The sequence below is a fragment of the Acomys russatus genome, chromosome 1 (assembly GCF_903995435.1).
Source record: "Acomys russatus chromosome 1, mAcoRus1.1, whole genome shotgun sequence".
Lineage (NCBI taxonomy): Eukaryota > Metazoa > Chordata > Mammalia > Rodentia > Muridae > Acomys > Acomys russatus.
In genome coordinates, this window is record NC_067137.1 from 43,082,297 (window position 1) to 43,098,906 (window position 16,610).

Genomic DNA, 16,610 nt, shown 5'->3' on the forward strand with positions numbered 1-16,610 from the left:
CTCACTACTAATGGCAACAGCTATGTGGAAGGCATGGTAGCTGAGTCAGCTCCATCAGTGATAGGGGTAGCGAGAGGTACCAGCTCCGTATGTGTTAGTGAGTCTGGAAGCAGAGAGCTTGGGTCAGAATCATTCTGCTAGATAGGCCACCATCCCTTGGTTACAAACTCTCCCCAAATAGCACCAAGATATGAAAAGGCATTGTTTAAGCACGTGAGCCTGTAAGGGACATTTCACAATTCAACTCACAACATATCTTCTCTCTGCTCCAGGACCACCTTCCCAATAGCCCCGTGGCTACAGTGGGAAGCTCCGTGAGTTCTCCACAGTCCTGAGCTGCACTAGCAAATTCCAAGAGGAATCCGTAGGTTGTTGTAGCAATTTGTCAATTGCTCATCTGTTAAGTCAGTGATTTAGTTTCTATGAGAGCAGTTGTTACAACCATAGCCCGGCATTGTGTGGTCAGTGTACCTGGTCACTAAGGGTCAGGAATACATAGCTTGTAGGATGTAAGGCGATTGTGAACTCACTAAGGCAGGTGCTTTTGCAGAAGACCCAGGGTTGTGTGCTGGACCTTCTCCCCAGGGTTTCTCCTGGCAGGTCACAGTAGAGAGAGAGGTCTATGGGTTTGCACTGTTTGGACCGTGACCTGCATTCTTGGAACCCTGATGCATGGTGAGGCAGGACCTCTCCTTGATTAGTGTAGTTTGCTCACTGCCAGCATAAATGGGGATCAGCACTCCTCTAGATGTCGCTGACCTGGACATTGCAGCCCCAGCTCACCTTCACGCACACTCGGCATGGCAACAGTCTGGAAAAAAAAATTGGAGACTCGCTGTTTAGTGTTATCTTTGTCTCAAAAATCATGCAGCGGTCCTGAGAACACAGTACCCAGAAGTATATCCTAGAGGATGCCCTCCAAGCAGGTGCAGATGGCCTTATACCCTGGTGTCCTTCAGCAATGAACACAGGTCGTTCCAGGGTGCAGAGACCCAGATCCACCTGCTTGTCACCTGCTAACAAAGGACGGGGTGTTACCACTTATTATTCTCCCGAATCTGCATGCCAGCAGCAAAGCCCGTGTGCTTAGTTCCGGGTGAATAAGTGAGTAAGTCTACATGTGTTCCTGCATGTTTGTATACCTGTGTGTGCACATATGCATACATGTGCACATATACACACACGTGTGCAGACAGTGGGCCGAGAGCACAGCCACAGTGAGTAGACAGTGGGAGGCTGACAGGAATTCCAGTTTGACTCAGAACACCGAGCAGCCCTAGCTCACACCTTCTGCTTTCGGACATGAAGAACTGGGAAGAAAGGCATGATGCGGCTGTGCACATTTCCAATAGGCCCCGCGGCAGGCCTTGTCAGGCACAGACTGGGGAATGACAGCCTGGAACATGCAAATTACTGTCGAGGTGACTTTGTGCCAAACACGCTGTTTCACAGCTCCCCATGAATCTGCCAAACCTCTCCTTGCAGACAGGAAACAATGGCAGGGAATCAGAAGGTTCTTTCTCTTTCAACATGCCTGGCAAGGGCACATTGAAGAGTTTATCTCCAGGATCCCACTCCTCAAAAGCCCCTGACTGTGGGCAGTGTGATCTGGGTGTATGGTGTATTGGGGGTGGGGTTAAGAGAAAGCTAAGCTCTAACTCCTGTAGGAAGAGAGTTGGACCTTAGGAGATAGACTGTAGTGGACAGAGTCAAGGGCAACAGAAGTTGGCTGTGGGGTCCTTACTGTCGCATGTGTTCTTTGGTTCTCTGCTTGTCTGTGATGTTGGGGCCCTGGAGAGGCTAGCACCGGGGATCTACTGTCTGTAGGCGGTTCGGGAGACAAGCCCAGTCTCTTCGTTAGAAAGGCACTAGCTGCTGCTTGTGAAACCTACAGACTAGCTGCTGTGATAACAATGTCAGCATGAAAACATATTTCTATGGCAACAGATATATTTTCTTTTAAATTAAAGGAGATAAAAAGCAAAGTGTCCGCGCCTTGTAATGAAGTAGGTAGCGGTGTCAGGAGAGAAACAGTAGTGTTTGGCTCCACAAAATCTTCATAAAGCATCCATTTCTCTACTTTTCATCCTCTGTCTTTTCTCATGTGCTTTTTATGTCACCCAAACTTCTTGTGGGCCACTGGTGGCAGTGGCAGAAACACAGAGATAAGATAACCTGCTGCTGTTCTTCCTTAGGGAAGGAAAACAGCAACACCCACATAAAAGCTGCAGGCCCCTCCCTCCGGACACACCCTCCCCAATTTGGCAGAAAAACTTAAGAATAAGTAAGGATGACATTACAAAATGGTTGCTTGGCTAAAGTCTAGTCCACAGACATTTTATTGTGTAAGCTCACTTGATTCCTGTGAAACTGATGAAGCCACACTGAACTAAGCCTGGCACAGGGACCCACCATCTTCCATTTGAAAGGGCTTTTGCTTTTGTCTTCCACTTCCAGGATATTCTTTTAAGGGCTGAGAGCTCTCCTTGTTTTGTCAGGTGGAGGGTGTTCTGACCTGCATGTATTGTGTGCTGTGGAGGTGCCTCAGACTCCAATAAGCAAAGCACCACAGTTATGTAAATTGACTGTCATATCCTAGTTTCCCCCACAGAATATGTATTTTGCCAAGCTAATTGTAACTTGATCAAAATGTTATTGTGCCCAAATGAGCTTGAATGAAATCTTGGGAATTCCTCTCAAATTGTTGAAAACAAAAGACAAAACAGAAGCAAAAAAGAAAAAAAAAAAAACCAAAAACTGTGTGTGTGTGTGTCTGTGTGTCTGTGTCTCTGTGTGTGTCTGTGTGTGTGTCTGTCTCTGTGTTAGTGTGTGTATTGGTCTGTGTCTCTCTGTGTTGTGTGTGTGTCTATCTGTCTGTGTGTTACATGTATTTTCATGTGTGAGTACAAACATAGAGGGCAGAGGACGACCTGACCTGAGCCTTCCTTTTGTTTGAGACAGGCTCCCTCATTGGCCTGGACCTTTGCCAAGTAGGTCATGTTAGTCAGCCTGTGAACTTCAAGAAATCAGCCCTATCTGCCCTCCTGCCATCCCTGGGCACACAGACAGGGTCATTGCACCCTGGGTTTTGTAGATGTGAACTCAAGTCCTTATGGTCTCTTTACCAACTGGTCAATCCCCATCCACAAAACAGGTTTTTAATTTTTTTTTTAAATAAAAACCTTGACTAAGTCCGATTAAAATACCTTTGTTGTTGTTGTTGGGTTTTGTTTGTTTGTTTCTTGTTGTTTTGGGGGGGCAGTTTGTTTGTTTTTCTTTCTCAGTGCTCTCTATGACCTCCCCAGGACCTGGCCACCTCAGCAGGGTTTTCTCTCATGATGCTCTAGACCAGAATCTTCTGAAAACCTAAGTCTTTCTCTGGTCTGGGAAAGTGCTGCCTGAAGGCTCTAATGTCTGGGTGGGAAATATTACCTCTCCTTTCTCAGGTAACCCAAGGAGAACTGTGAAAGCACCAGCTTTGTGTCCCTTTGTGACAAATGAAAAGGCTTTGATGGCTCTCATGAATGGAGCACAATGAACATCTAATCTACATTTGGTTTTTAAATTTGATGTTTATTTTCTACACTTGCAGGAGGAAGAAAGCGCTCTCCTTTTTATTAATTAAATTTGTTCTTTAGTAAGCTCATAAACATACATAATACATTCAGTCGCTCCTGCCTCCCACCTTCCCTTATCTTGTTCTCTGAAGATATGACTGATGTCTCACTGACTCCTCTGCCTGCCTTGAAGAATAGGTTACCCTGTCACACCATCCAGCTCCTGAAGGAGGGGACAAGCTCTCAGCAGGAACCTCCAGATGGAGCTGAGAATGTGGGTGGGCCCCTAAAATACAAACCCATTCCAGAAAGCCTGTCCCTGGGCCCTTGAGCCAAAATGCAGTCATGTTTTCTGAGGACATCCCAGCTCAGCGATCCCAAATTTTATTTTATTTTTTTACATTAGGTGGTTTTGTTGTACACTTTAAAAATTGATTTTACTCTTAAAAGTATCTCATTTGGAGTGATAATAGTTTATTATGGGTTACTTGTCTGTCTACCTGCCTGTCCATCCTGGAACAGATGCTGCTGGGTAATAACGATCTTCTCTTTTGGTCACTAGGAAGACATGAGTATCATCTCTTGTCTACCCATGAGCAAAGTGAGGGATAGAGAGCAGACCACAGAACTGGGTTGCACAGACAAGGCTGTGAGCCACCCAGTGCCTGAAAACAACACTCTGATGGGATTGAAAAGTACCGCCCTCAGTGTTGTGGGGAATCAGAACTGAGAGTAATTGATGTCACTAGCTCTCCAGCATTCTGGGATGCACCCTGGCTGGCTCTGCACAACATGGGCATAAGGCTATGAACAGAGGGCTACACTGTGCCCAGCATATCCTATTTAATGTGCAATAGAGTTCAGAAATCTAATATCACAGAGGACAATCTGGTGTTTTAGAATTCCCAGGCCTGCTTTAAGCCCTGGTTCCTAGACACACTACTTTGGGTAATTTTGACTTCATGACTAACTCAGGGGCTGTCCTAGGGTTAAATGAAGCCAATATTTAGCATCTCTGCTATAGTAGCTAACACAGGAGGACCCATGAGAAAGGGGAAGCCCTTGCACACAGCTGTTCTTATGTCTTACATAGCCCACATTTTAAACAGAACTTCTGAAAGGATCTCTGTTCCACACTAAGAATTTTGAAGACGGGGAGGTTCTCTCATGGCCAGTGAGCCAAACATACCAAGTAGGGACCTCTCTTGTCCTGTGGAGCCTGAACTCCCTCGAGCGGGATGCTGTCTCCCTCTGACATTTGAAATGTTCAGGGTCCATACCTTCTGCAGCCCACACACTGAGGGGAGCAAAACTATCTTTGTCCACATTTGAGCTGGGCTAGCTCTCCAGGTCGGCAATCAATGATCCCAGGTGCCCATGAGGGCTGCTTTTGATAGTTAAGATGTTATTGAGTGAATAAATATTAGTTTGCATTTTACTCAGGCAAAGAAGTTAATCCAACAGAGGGCTGGTGAGTTTCAAACCTTGGGGCTGAGAAGCTGAGGAACTGAAAAGGTCTCTTGCATCTCAGAGTCCACTGAAGCTCTGGCCTTCCTGGGACAAACCCTGAGCAAGGGCAGGATCAAAGCCTCCTCATAGACATTGCTCCTGAGCCTCCACTGAGAGCTTGTCACTGGAAGCTACCTGCAATTGGTGGCACTCAGAAGGCTGCTAATCCCTCTTTCACACCAGGCTCTGACGTTGGCTGGCTCTGGCTCTCACTAGCACTGCACCTGCAGCCTACCTTTCCACGTCCCATTTTTTAGCTTCTTTTACAGTTGCTGCTTCTTACCGGAGTGTTGGTCCTTACTGTGTGCCTTTTAGGGAGGACTCTGTACCATACTACACTACCCACCTCATCCTAGCTTCAGGCTCTGTGGTTCTCTACAAAGATTCACTCCAAGTCAGTTTGAAGTTTGTCCGGCCTTTCCCCCCAGTGACTGAATCCCTGCAGTGCTAGGTCTGTGCGGCTGACACCTCTGTGGCTGCACTCCTAGGCTTGCCTTCCATCAGTAGATGGGCAGAGCTGACGTCGGCCCCAGACCATCTCTGTCTGCATCTTTCCCAGCCCTGCTGCTGGCACAGCTCAGATTTTTTTATCCCATGAGGACACTCCTCGGGGTTCATTTAGCATTCTTGAGTGCTAGTTTTTATTCCCGCCAGTCTATCCTTTCCTAGTATGTCACCTAAAATACGAATGCATCCACCCTCTTCTATTCTTGTTATCATTCTCTGAAGTCCCCCAGTCCCTCAGGGACCCACCACCTCTCTACCTACAACTTGACTCCAGCTCTGAACATTAGGACTTGCTTCTAAAGACACCACTGTGCCTTGTGCAGACCTCTGCTAAGCTGACCATCTTCTGCCTGTGGCGACAGTTCTGCATTTGCTTTTCTTGCATTTGTGATCTGAGAAACAGTCCTCCTGGCCAGGCAAACCTACCTCCTCCACAGCCAGACTCTTGTGGGATTAATATGCTCTGCACTTATTTCAAGTATTACATAATATTCCTTATACATACTTCCTTCTTTTAAATACTGGACTGAAGGCTGTGGTAGGGCATGGAATAAATCCTTTTATTCTTTTCTCAGCTTTTGCCCATGAAGTCTGCAGGACACTGCAGAAACTGTTGGTTCCTGATATTGAATTCTCAAATCTCACTTCACTATTCTTTCTGAAACAGTGTGTCTCGGAACTGTTTGCAACCTAAATGGCTGGTGTGTTTCCTCCTTCTTTCCTGCTTTATAGAGACCTTTTAGAGTCTACTAGTCACAAAAGCCTCATTGCCTCTCATTGGTTCACAGCTCTGAAGAAAACTTCACTTTTTAAGCTATGATGCTCTACGTGTCATGTGTAATGAAAGATGTGAAATTTGGACAAGTTAGAAGTCTTTCTTTGTAGCATCTCCTAAGAAGGTGGACAATACAGGCAGTAAACTTCAAACCCCTACCCAGATCCAGCCAATGGACAGGACAGTCTCCATAGTTGAGTGCAGAGTGGGGTCTGACTTTCACACGAACTCTGGTGCCCCATATTTGACCACGTCCCCTGGATGGGGAGGCCTGATGGCACTCAGAGGAAGGATAGCAGGCTACCAAGAAGAGACTTGATACCCTATGAGCATATATACAGGGGGAGGAGGTCCCCCTCAGTCACAGTCATAGGGGAGGGGAGTAAGGGGAAAATGGGAGGGAGGGAGGAAGTGGAGGATACAAGGAATGGGTTAACCATTGAGATGTAATATGAATAAATCAATAAAATTAAATTAAAAAAAAAGAAGGTAGCATCTTCTACTAGCTCTGTCAGGGTAATGGCTGCTCCTTTCCACTTCTTTCAAGAAAGTTCTTACTGTAGCATGACCACCCTGCCTTGCATTCTTCAGACTCACTCCCCAATCCTCCTTCTCTACCTCCTTCCTTCCCCCTCCCTCCTTTACATTATAAATTCTCCCACCTTCCCCTCCCTCATTTCTACCTCCTCCCTCATCACTCTTTCTATCCTTCTCCCATAACCTCCCCTCCTCCCTCCATTTCTCATTCCTTTCATCCATCTTCCCTCTTTCATATCAGAAACCCAACTGTATGTCTGGACCCTTTGAAGAATAAAGAGACTAGAAGAGTGAGTGATAAGATGGTGCTATTAGGGGATCCAAGGTGTGAGGAGATGTCTTCATGCCATTAGATTTGTGTTCAAAATATACTTAGTAACATCATGATCTGTGGGATAAGTTCTAAGATTATTTTAATTTTATCCAAATTGATGGTAGTCTGGGCTCTTTTGGATGGGAGGCTAACAGAGCCTCCAAGACAAGCTTTGCAAGGTCTGTACTGGTTTCCAAATCTCCTAATTTTCTTAGTAGTTGGGAAGCTAAAATATAAATGTATCTTTCTTCCTGACTTTAGCAATAGCTTCCTTTTCTGAGCTCAAACCTATCTCAGAAACTTACTATGGAGCATATCCTCAGCACAATGAAGATGGTGGTAGTTCTGGAAGAGTGGCCAGAGTGCTCCAGATACCCCAGCCTGCCCTACCAACTGGTCCTTCAGGTTGCCTCCCAAAGCAACTATGTGGTGGGACCTTTGCTCCCCTCTGTTCTCTCAGGTCTTATTCTCAGATGACCCTACTACCCGCATGAAGGAGCAAGAGATGACAAGTCAGACAAGTGAGAGGAGAGGCCCATTCTTGTTAGATCTTGGGATGTGACTCTGAACCCTTAACACTTGTTGGTGTGCAGGTGTTGAGTGATAGTAACAAAGGAAGGGAGGAATGGAGAATAAATAAAGGGATGGAAAATATCTTGGCTAATGAAATGTTAGCAATAAGCTTCCCTGCCTTCCCTCTGGCTCTCACATCTTACACCTGCTCTGATTCCCTAAAAGTCTCTAACTTGGAACTTGATTTATAAAATTTTCATTAAGAGATTATATGTTACATTATGTCCTTACTTGGTAACTGGAGTAACAATCTTAAGGGCAGAGTCTCGACTTATTTAAATAAAAAGGACTCCTGTTTGGTGTTGATTGTTGATATACAGACTCAAGTTGATCTGAGTGCTTAAAATCAGAGGTAAGAAGTAAGAAATAAATCAAGGTATGGTGACCAGGGCTACATGGGATGTCCAGATAATTGGTGCTTAGCTCTCAGTTCTGTTAAGAATGGCCAGAAAGTTATAGTCTAATAACACATGTTTGCCCATAGTCCTGTGTTTGTCCCTCCCAGCCACTGAGGAGAGTTAAGGACCAGCAACAGCAGCAGGCAGGACATCCTATGTCCCTCTTTCATCAGCTGACCGAGAAGAAGTAAATGGAGTGGTGAACCTAGCTACTTCTACAGGAGGTAGTTGCAGTTGAAGTAAGTCTTATTCACTCAGGCTAATGGAACTTGGGCAGCTAATTCTCTTTCCTCAGTGAGGTTCTCAGAGCCTGAACAAACTCTCACTGAACCCAGTAGCAGTGTCTCCTCAGCGATCCAGGCCTTAACAAGAAGATAATCAACATCAAGGGACAGCAGGACAATGTTAAGGAGACATGGTGACATGTTTAGGGTGCCACAAGCAAAGGTCACCTTCTAGAGACTCACATACTGCAGTGCCTTATTAAGGGGATTAAGATAGTGTCAGTGTCTGCTTTCTGTTGCTGTGATAAAAAGACTCTGACTAGAAGCAACTCCTCCAGAAAGGAAGAGTTTATTTGGTTTATAGACTATAGGCCACCATAAATACAGTTGAGACAGGAATCTAAAGGCAGGAACTAAAGCAGAGACCATGAAGGACTGCTGCTTACTGGCTTGCTCCTGTGATTTACTCAGCCTGCTTTTCTTGTACACACTAGGGTTTAGGCATAGCACCATCCATAGTATACTGGGCCCTTTCTCATCAACCCTTAATCAAGAAAATGCTCCACACATTTGCCTACAGACCAATTTTATGGAGGCATTTTCTTAACTGAGGTTCCTTCTTCCCACATGACCCTGGTTTGTTAAGTTGATAAGAATAAAAACAAGAAGCTATCCAACACATATAGGATAGAGAGACAGAGCTCAGTTGATAGTGTTTCGCCTTGCAAGTGTGGGGATGTGGGTTTAGGTCACCAGAAGCCACGTGAAAGAGCAGAGTGTGATGCTTGTGCCTGGAACCCCAGAAATGGCAAGATTGGAAGAGATGGGCAGTCACTGGACACCTACTGGCCAGCTAGCCTGCTTGGCAAAGCTCCAGACCAAAGAGAGACCCCGACTCAAACAAAATATGAAAGGTACCAGAGGACTGACCCTGGAGGTCTTCCTTTGACCTCCACAAGAATACCATGCATAATTGTGTCCACATATGTACTCATGAGCATGTACCCAACCAACACACCACTAAACACACACACACACACACACACACACATACACACATATATATTGAGACTTGTGTTATGGGAAAAGTAGCTTAGCATTGTCTACGCCACTGTTTTCACCCTTGTCTTCACCTAGAACCCTCTCCTATATAGTATCCATAGGCACCTAGTGTTCTGCATAAGCTGGAAAGTGAAATAATGAGTTAGAAGCCACCAGGTTCTCTAAACCATGAGCACCACCTCCAACTCCCACATCTCTAGGACCTAGAGAGGCACCTGGCATTTTCCAGCTTCTTCCACCTGTGCTACTAGCTCTCAACCATAGCTGTCACGTAACCCACCTCACAAGTCCAAATAATAGGCTCAGGTGTAAGTGAGATGGCACAGGGGATCCCTGGAGGGCAAGGCATGACTCCTGTCTTCCCAAGCCAGAGGCCACTGCTCCCTGTCTCTAGAAACTTCTTTGACTAACTTTCAAAGCCACGGGCTCAGCTGGAGTTAGAATCAAGGAAAATGAAAGGCAACACATATTAAAATGCAAACTTGGAAATCCTGGTAACTGGGAGACGCGGCACCAGATGGACCCGTGTCTCAGAGTGACAGTGAGCTGCTGTCTAGTGCAGGGACTCCCAGGTGGACGGACTGTGTGCCATGGGCCCCAGCTGTCCTCGTCTGGGACACAGACACCCTGCCTTCCTGTGCCTTTGGCTGCCGTTTCAGCCATCACAAGCAGGTTGACAGCTTGTCGGCATTCTGACACGCTCGGAGAGCCTTGCTGCTCTGGGCCTGCAGGTGGGGAGACATAAAACTCCTTTGGAACCACTTTGCAGGTCAAATGATCAGATTCCAGCGTCGGACTATGTGGCCAGCCTGACAGCGCGCTTTAGGTTAGGATGAGCCAATCTGTGTGTGCTGGGGGGTTGTATTTGGGTACGCATCTAAGTGTGTATGGATGTGTGGAGATCTGCTGTTGTTAACCTTGGATACTGTTCATGAGCCCTGCCCCTTGCTGTCTGAGGCAGGGGCACTCACTGCCCTGGGAATCCCTGGTTTTCCTGGGCTGTATGTATGGTCAGGAAGCCCAGGAGTCTGCCTGTCTTTACCTCCTAAAAACTGGGATTATAAGTGCACATGACCACCCCCAGCTTTTCTTCCCATAGCTCCTGGGGCCTGAACTCTATTCTTTGTGTTTGTATGCAAAGCACTTTAATAACTGTGCCATCTCCCTAACCCCCAGTGATACTGTTACCCTTCCACAAAACAAGTCATGCTTGGGACACAATAGAGGTGGCTTCTGATAGCGATAGCACCCCACCCACCCCTGGCCACACACCTGTCCTCTAGCCGTCTTCACTTCCCAGGGCTAAGGGGCTCTGACCCAGGTCTCCATGGCCTGGCCTGGGTCTGCACTGTGTAGGTGCTGACTCTGAGCATGAACAGTCTGTCGCTCACAGTGGCTTCTCTGTGAATGCATCCCGGCCCCTTCAGGCTCTCCTCAGATGCCGACTGGAGAGCATCAGGCTGAAAGGCCGTCTGATTGTGGCATTCATCATCGCTGCAAATTAGCTCTGCATTAGGAAGGATTTGGTCATGGAATGCTGGTCTCTAAAATGCCTCTGAGCAGGTTGCAAGGCACCCGGTCTTTTCAAGCCTGCCAGCCGCTGGAGCTCAGCTGCAGCTCTGGGTGGCTCTGAATGCTAATCACTGCAGCAGCCCAGTTGTCACTGAGCCTTAGTGCTGAAAAAAAAAAAAAAAAAAAAAAAAAAAAAGCCATATGAAGCCATCATGAGGCTAGGAGATGATTTCAGATGAGAAGCAGCACACACTCTGAAAGCCCTTTTCCTTTCTTCACATAGCCACTGACAAAGTGACTTATATTCAGAGCTGGTGGGGGATGCTCAAGGTCACAGCAGACACTACAGCGGTTTTTGTTGGAGAGGCAGCAAGGGAAAGGCATTCCTGAGTGATTACATGTGGAGCTGCTCCCTGTTTAAATGGGGACATCAGCTCACGGAAGAGCCTGGAACGTTGCGGCAGGAGAATTAGGAGCAAGCACAAAGCAATGAGAAAACTCCTCACTGTGAAGCTGTACTGCTAACTCCAGGATGATTTTTCCCCCCTGTTTGAATCCCCAAAGTAGCTGCTTCTCAGCAAGCTGGATTTCCTGCCGCCACAGGAGACAACCCCATGTTACTCCATCTGTCTCCACGTGGCTAGGAAGCACATACAAATGCTAGGCAGAGGACAGTGAGCTCTATCCAGTCCAGGTCTATTGTTCTCAGCGCTCCTCTGCCCAGTGGCAATGCTGTGTCTCTTGCAGAGAACAGATGTCCTTATGGCCAACTATACCTCTTTCCTGTAACCTTCATAGGCAAAAGGGGCATGTTCCTAAACCAATTACAGAACACTTTATAAAGGCTATTTGAAAACCATAACGCATAGCCCTGAGTTGCTTGCTTATGGCAGACTCTGGAGAATGTTTGACCCGTACAGTGTCACAGCAGCCAGTCTCAGATGCAGCCAGGCTTCCTTCTCATTAAGATCTCTGAACATGTCCTTATAGAGATCCCAGTACCTGCAAATGCAGGGTCAATGCATGTCACCTTGGACCCTCACTTCCCAAACAGAGAGGACACAATCCATCCAGATTTCCTGTTTTGAAGTGACTATTGTCTAAGAACCTTGCAGTGCCACCCTCTGCCTTCCTGGGCCCTCTTAAATGATTGATAGCTTTAAGTTTGTGCTTTAAAAAAAAAAAAAAAAAAAAAAAGTAGGTAATTTACATATTTACCAAAATTTCATATAAAATTCTGTACATAGATTGCACAATTAGTTTTAAATCTGCCTGAAGCCATGGTATTATGTCTGCTTATCTGGCAGTGTGTGTGTGTGTGTGTGTGTGTGTGTGTGTGTGTGTGTGTGTGTGTGTGTCCATGCATGCCTGTGTGGTTTTGTTTGTCTTGTTTCCTAGGAGAGTATGAAGAATTTTTCCCTTGTTTCCTGTATCATTTCCTATCCTTTTCATGGTTAAGATGTGCTACACCCTTCCTAACTGTGATTCACATCCTGCCCACGGAGACCCTTTTTATCCCACCAGGGTGTCATGGCAGACAGGTTCAGAAACAACAGGCAGAAAGCTGTGAAGACAGCACTGTGTTAATGACACATCTTTTATCTGCCGTGCCCCTCAGGCCTCCATCTCAGACAGGGAAGAGCTGCTTCTAGACAGCCGGCTACCTCTGTGTCATATGTTCCCAAGACTTTCTAGGCCCCATGTGGTCACTGGAGCTGTAGTTTTATTTATGCATAATAATTCGCCCCCCCCCCAAGCACACACACTGTCTACGAATACATATTCATGGAGTCTCTTGTATGCTGGTTTTCAGAAGTGAGCCAGGAACTTTCTAGTCATGGGGTTGTACTATCCAATACCTTAGAAGGTTTCTTCCAGGTTCTGTGCCTGGAAGCACACAGATACCCACAGGCACACACACACTGTGTATACACATATGCACTCACATTATACACACACATGTACACTGTACACATAGACACCCACACTCCCAGACACATGAAGACAACTAGTCCTTATGATCAGTAGTCATTTTCTATCCAATCCGTTTTCCTGTTCCTCCAAGGAAGGATCATTGGTATCATTATCTAATGAAAGGTGTCATTCATTGCAATGTTCTGCTGGTATGCACAACAAAAGAAGCAGTGCCTGGCACTGAGGTTGTGAATGTGGTCTTAAACCAGCTAGAGCAGCAAGATGCATACTAACTTGAGAGAGTCGTGAACAATTAACTTTGAAAAGTGCATCAGAAACTGCCATGCTGCTTTGGCCCTAGAGAAAGTTCTCCGCTAAAGGTAAGCATACGCACATGGGCCATTTCCAACTTCTGAGCAGGTGGCATTCTAAAAGTTGGTTGGAAAGTCAGGTGTTTGAGGATCAAAACGAGTTTCCGCTCAGAGGCAGCACAGAAGCTGTCTTCAGACTCCCACGCCAGCCTGTGAAGTCATTTCCCACTTTACCCAGGATCACAGTATTAAAGGAGGGGGTCAACGTCTGAGCTTTCCTTTCCTCATCTTCCTCCTCGCTGTGTAAACAGAGCAGTTTATGCAGGAGCAATGAATTGGTGGTAAATAAGTCAGTGTTTCAGAAAGATGGAGTGGGGGCAAGCCTTCATACAGACTGGCAAGTTTTGCTTTGGCTATCAGATGAAAAGGGGGAAAATGGGATGCCTACTGATTAAGGTTTATCAACATTTTGCCTTCCCTTGAGAGGGGCCTGCGATGGGAGATGCCAACAAGGGTGCTAAGAGTGTCCCTCTCTATAGTATTTAGGCTGCTGGGTGCGCAGTTGGGAGAGGAGAGTGGGGGATGTTTTCAGCTCCCTAACTGGGATTTCTGCCTTCCTTACTCTCGTAGTCTCTCCGGTAGGTAGCAAATATAGCTAGATTCTGCTGTCCAGTATCCTACTCGGGTCTTTCAACCACCCCCGTGCTGTTCACACTCACCCCTCACGCTTCTTCCAATGACACGCCATATCCCAAGTGATTTTCTTCTGTGTCATGTCACCCTAATGAGCCCCAGATACAAGGAGGAGTCCGTGTCTCCCTGGGAAGCACATAGGTGCGAACACTAAACTGCCCAGTCTGCCAAGAGCATGTTAAGGAGAAACACCAACCCATGCATGGCAGGAGCCAGACTGCAGGACTCAGGACCCTGGAGGATAGCTCTGTGGAGCACCAAGGGGAGGAGGGCTGTTTGGTCTGTCTGTTTGGATCCACTGGGTGATGCTATGGTTACAGAGATAGCATTGAGTGTTCCACACATGAATATATTGACACAGGATAGCAAAGACCTGGGATTTGTTTCTGCCCTGGGGCCCTTTCCCAAGCCCTAACTCCTGTTCAGTTTTACACAGGGCTGTGCTGGTGTTTTGTCTGAATCATAAAAATGAGGGCACTATCTGAGCAAAATTTCTCTGTTAGAGTATCTGCCATATTAGCAATGTGCATAAGGTGTGTGGTGAATTGAAAACTTGGAAGAAGTCATATTAAAAGAGAGTGGTGGGAGGAAGAATCCCATAATAGTGCCTAGCACCTCCCTGGTACCAGTGACCCCTGAGAAGCTTAGCACCTTGTGATCTTAGGAGGGACCATGAGCAGTAACAACCACAGCTAAGGGTCTAGATGTAGGAAAGACCAGATGCATTCCAAAGCAACAGGCCAACTGGTAGGAACCAGGTGCACGCGGAGCATGATGGTTTGTTCCTGTAATCCAAGAAGCTGAAGCTGGAGGACTGCTCAAAGTAGGATGCTGACTTGGGTTATATAGTGAATTCCAGGGCCTTGTGGGTTACAGGGTGAGACTCTTCCTCATTCAGAAAAGAGGGAAAGAAAAAGGCACAGTGATGATATTATCTTTTTAAATTCTTTTTTTTATTAATTTATTCAGATTATATCTAAATTTTTATCCCTTTGCTTGTCTCCTCCCATTCCTCCCTCACTTCCTCTTTCTTTCACCCTATTCCCCTCCCCTAGGTCTGTGACAAAAGGGGACCTCCTTCCACACCATATGGTCACAGCCTATCAAGTCTCATCTTGGTAACCTTCCTATTCTTTCTCTGAGTGCTACCAAGCCTCCCCACCAAGGGGAAATGGTCAAATATGGGACAATAGAGTTTATGTCAGAATCAGTCCTCACTTTCCACATGGCTTTGGAGAATGTCCTGTCCCTTGGACACAGAAATTATAACATATTAACTTTGACCTTGAAAGAAAAGAAAGTAAAAATGTCACTTTTAAGGCAAGATTTTTATTATATTGAAATAGAAAGAAACTATTAAACTTCTTAGAATTTCAGAATCACAGATGAAGACATGGTTAATTTTGCTTGTTTGTTTGTTTGTTTAACTGTGAGTTTTTAATTCTCAGAATTCACTTAGTCCCTTTGCCTAAAACTCTGCAGTGTTTCCTTGTGGCCTAAAGAAGATATTTCTGGGCTCTAGTTTGCCCTGACCACCACTGTCTTGGTGTTTGGCTAAGAATCTTGCTCTTGGTTCTGTTATTCATTCTATTTAAATGTACAGCCTCTGAGACTGATACTGATTAAACAACTCAAATGCGTCCTCAAAGAATGAATATTTGTAATTTTCCAAAAATATTATTGGTCCTGGAGATATTTTAAATAGATTTTAAGTAAACTATCTTTCCTCCTGATGTTAGGAATTTGACTGCGCTATTTCTCTGTCCCTCCCTCGCTCCCTGCCCCCTGCCTCTGGAGCAAATGGGCAATTGTAGTAAAAATAGCTAGCAGTAAGTAACAGAATATTCTAGAAGAACTCAGAATCAGAACTCTTAACTCTTAATATTTGTCGGACATGACAAGGGCTCTGTGTAAAGGTGGAAATGTCCATATATCCTCTATATTGCTTTTAGAAGGTAGGGACAAGGCACCCTGGGGATGTCAATGGGACCACAGTGAACAGCCAGACACTGAGGGTTGAGGTCAATGCAAATGTGTTGACAAGCAAAACTCTCCATATGGTGATCAGCTGAAAGACTAGGCTGAGCATGTGTGTGCGCCCGGTTACATAGCATTTGCATGTTTTCATGCATGTGCACACATGCATGGGCTATGTAGAAAGGAATGCAATGGAGAGTGTCGTAACACTAGCGGCTGCTACCTGCCTGAGGTGAAATCCCACAGATTTACACTGCTCCTCATTTCCCCACACTACACAATGCTGGAGTCTTACACAAACAAGCAGACAGCCACAATGCAGCAACTGGTACTAGGATTCGAGCACGTTTTTCTGAGACATGAGATATTTTAAAAGAAACAAAAGTTCTGTGTATAAGTTCATAAACATTGCTTAATTTTAGGAGATGAATTAATGGCAACATAAGGTTGTTTAATACAGAACAGTCAAAAACACTGATCCTCTACTTTGCTTTAAACTAAGCTAAATGAATGATAATAGAGAGATGATAGATAAATATAGATAACAGATAGATGAAATAAAAAATTAATTTTAAAAGGAGTAACTGTCCACAAAATATGGTAAATATTTTACTTGACAGGTTCTTCTGGAAATGGACTAAACTGCTTTTCAAATTCACAGTCCCTGATTGTGTATGTGTGTCATGGGTGTGTGTGGGGTGAGGTTGTATTCCCCAGCCATGTGCATGGGGAAGCCAGAGGAGGCTGT

The 16,610-nt window shown here is 45.7% G+C and overlaps 1 protein-coding gene across 13 annotated transcripts in view; it reads left to right on the forward strand.

The window, feature by feature from the left end:
• Myt1l (myelin transcription factor 1 like) overlaps nt 1-16,610 on the forward strand; it is a 405,732-nt gene that overhangs the window by 130,153 nt on the left and 258,969 nt on the right. The window lies entirely within an intron of this gene.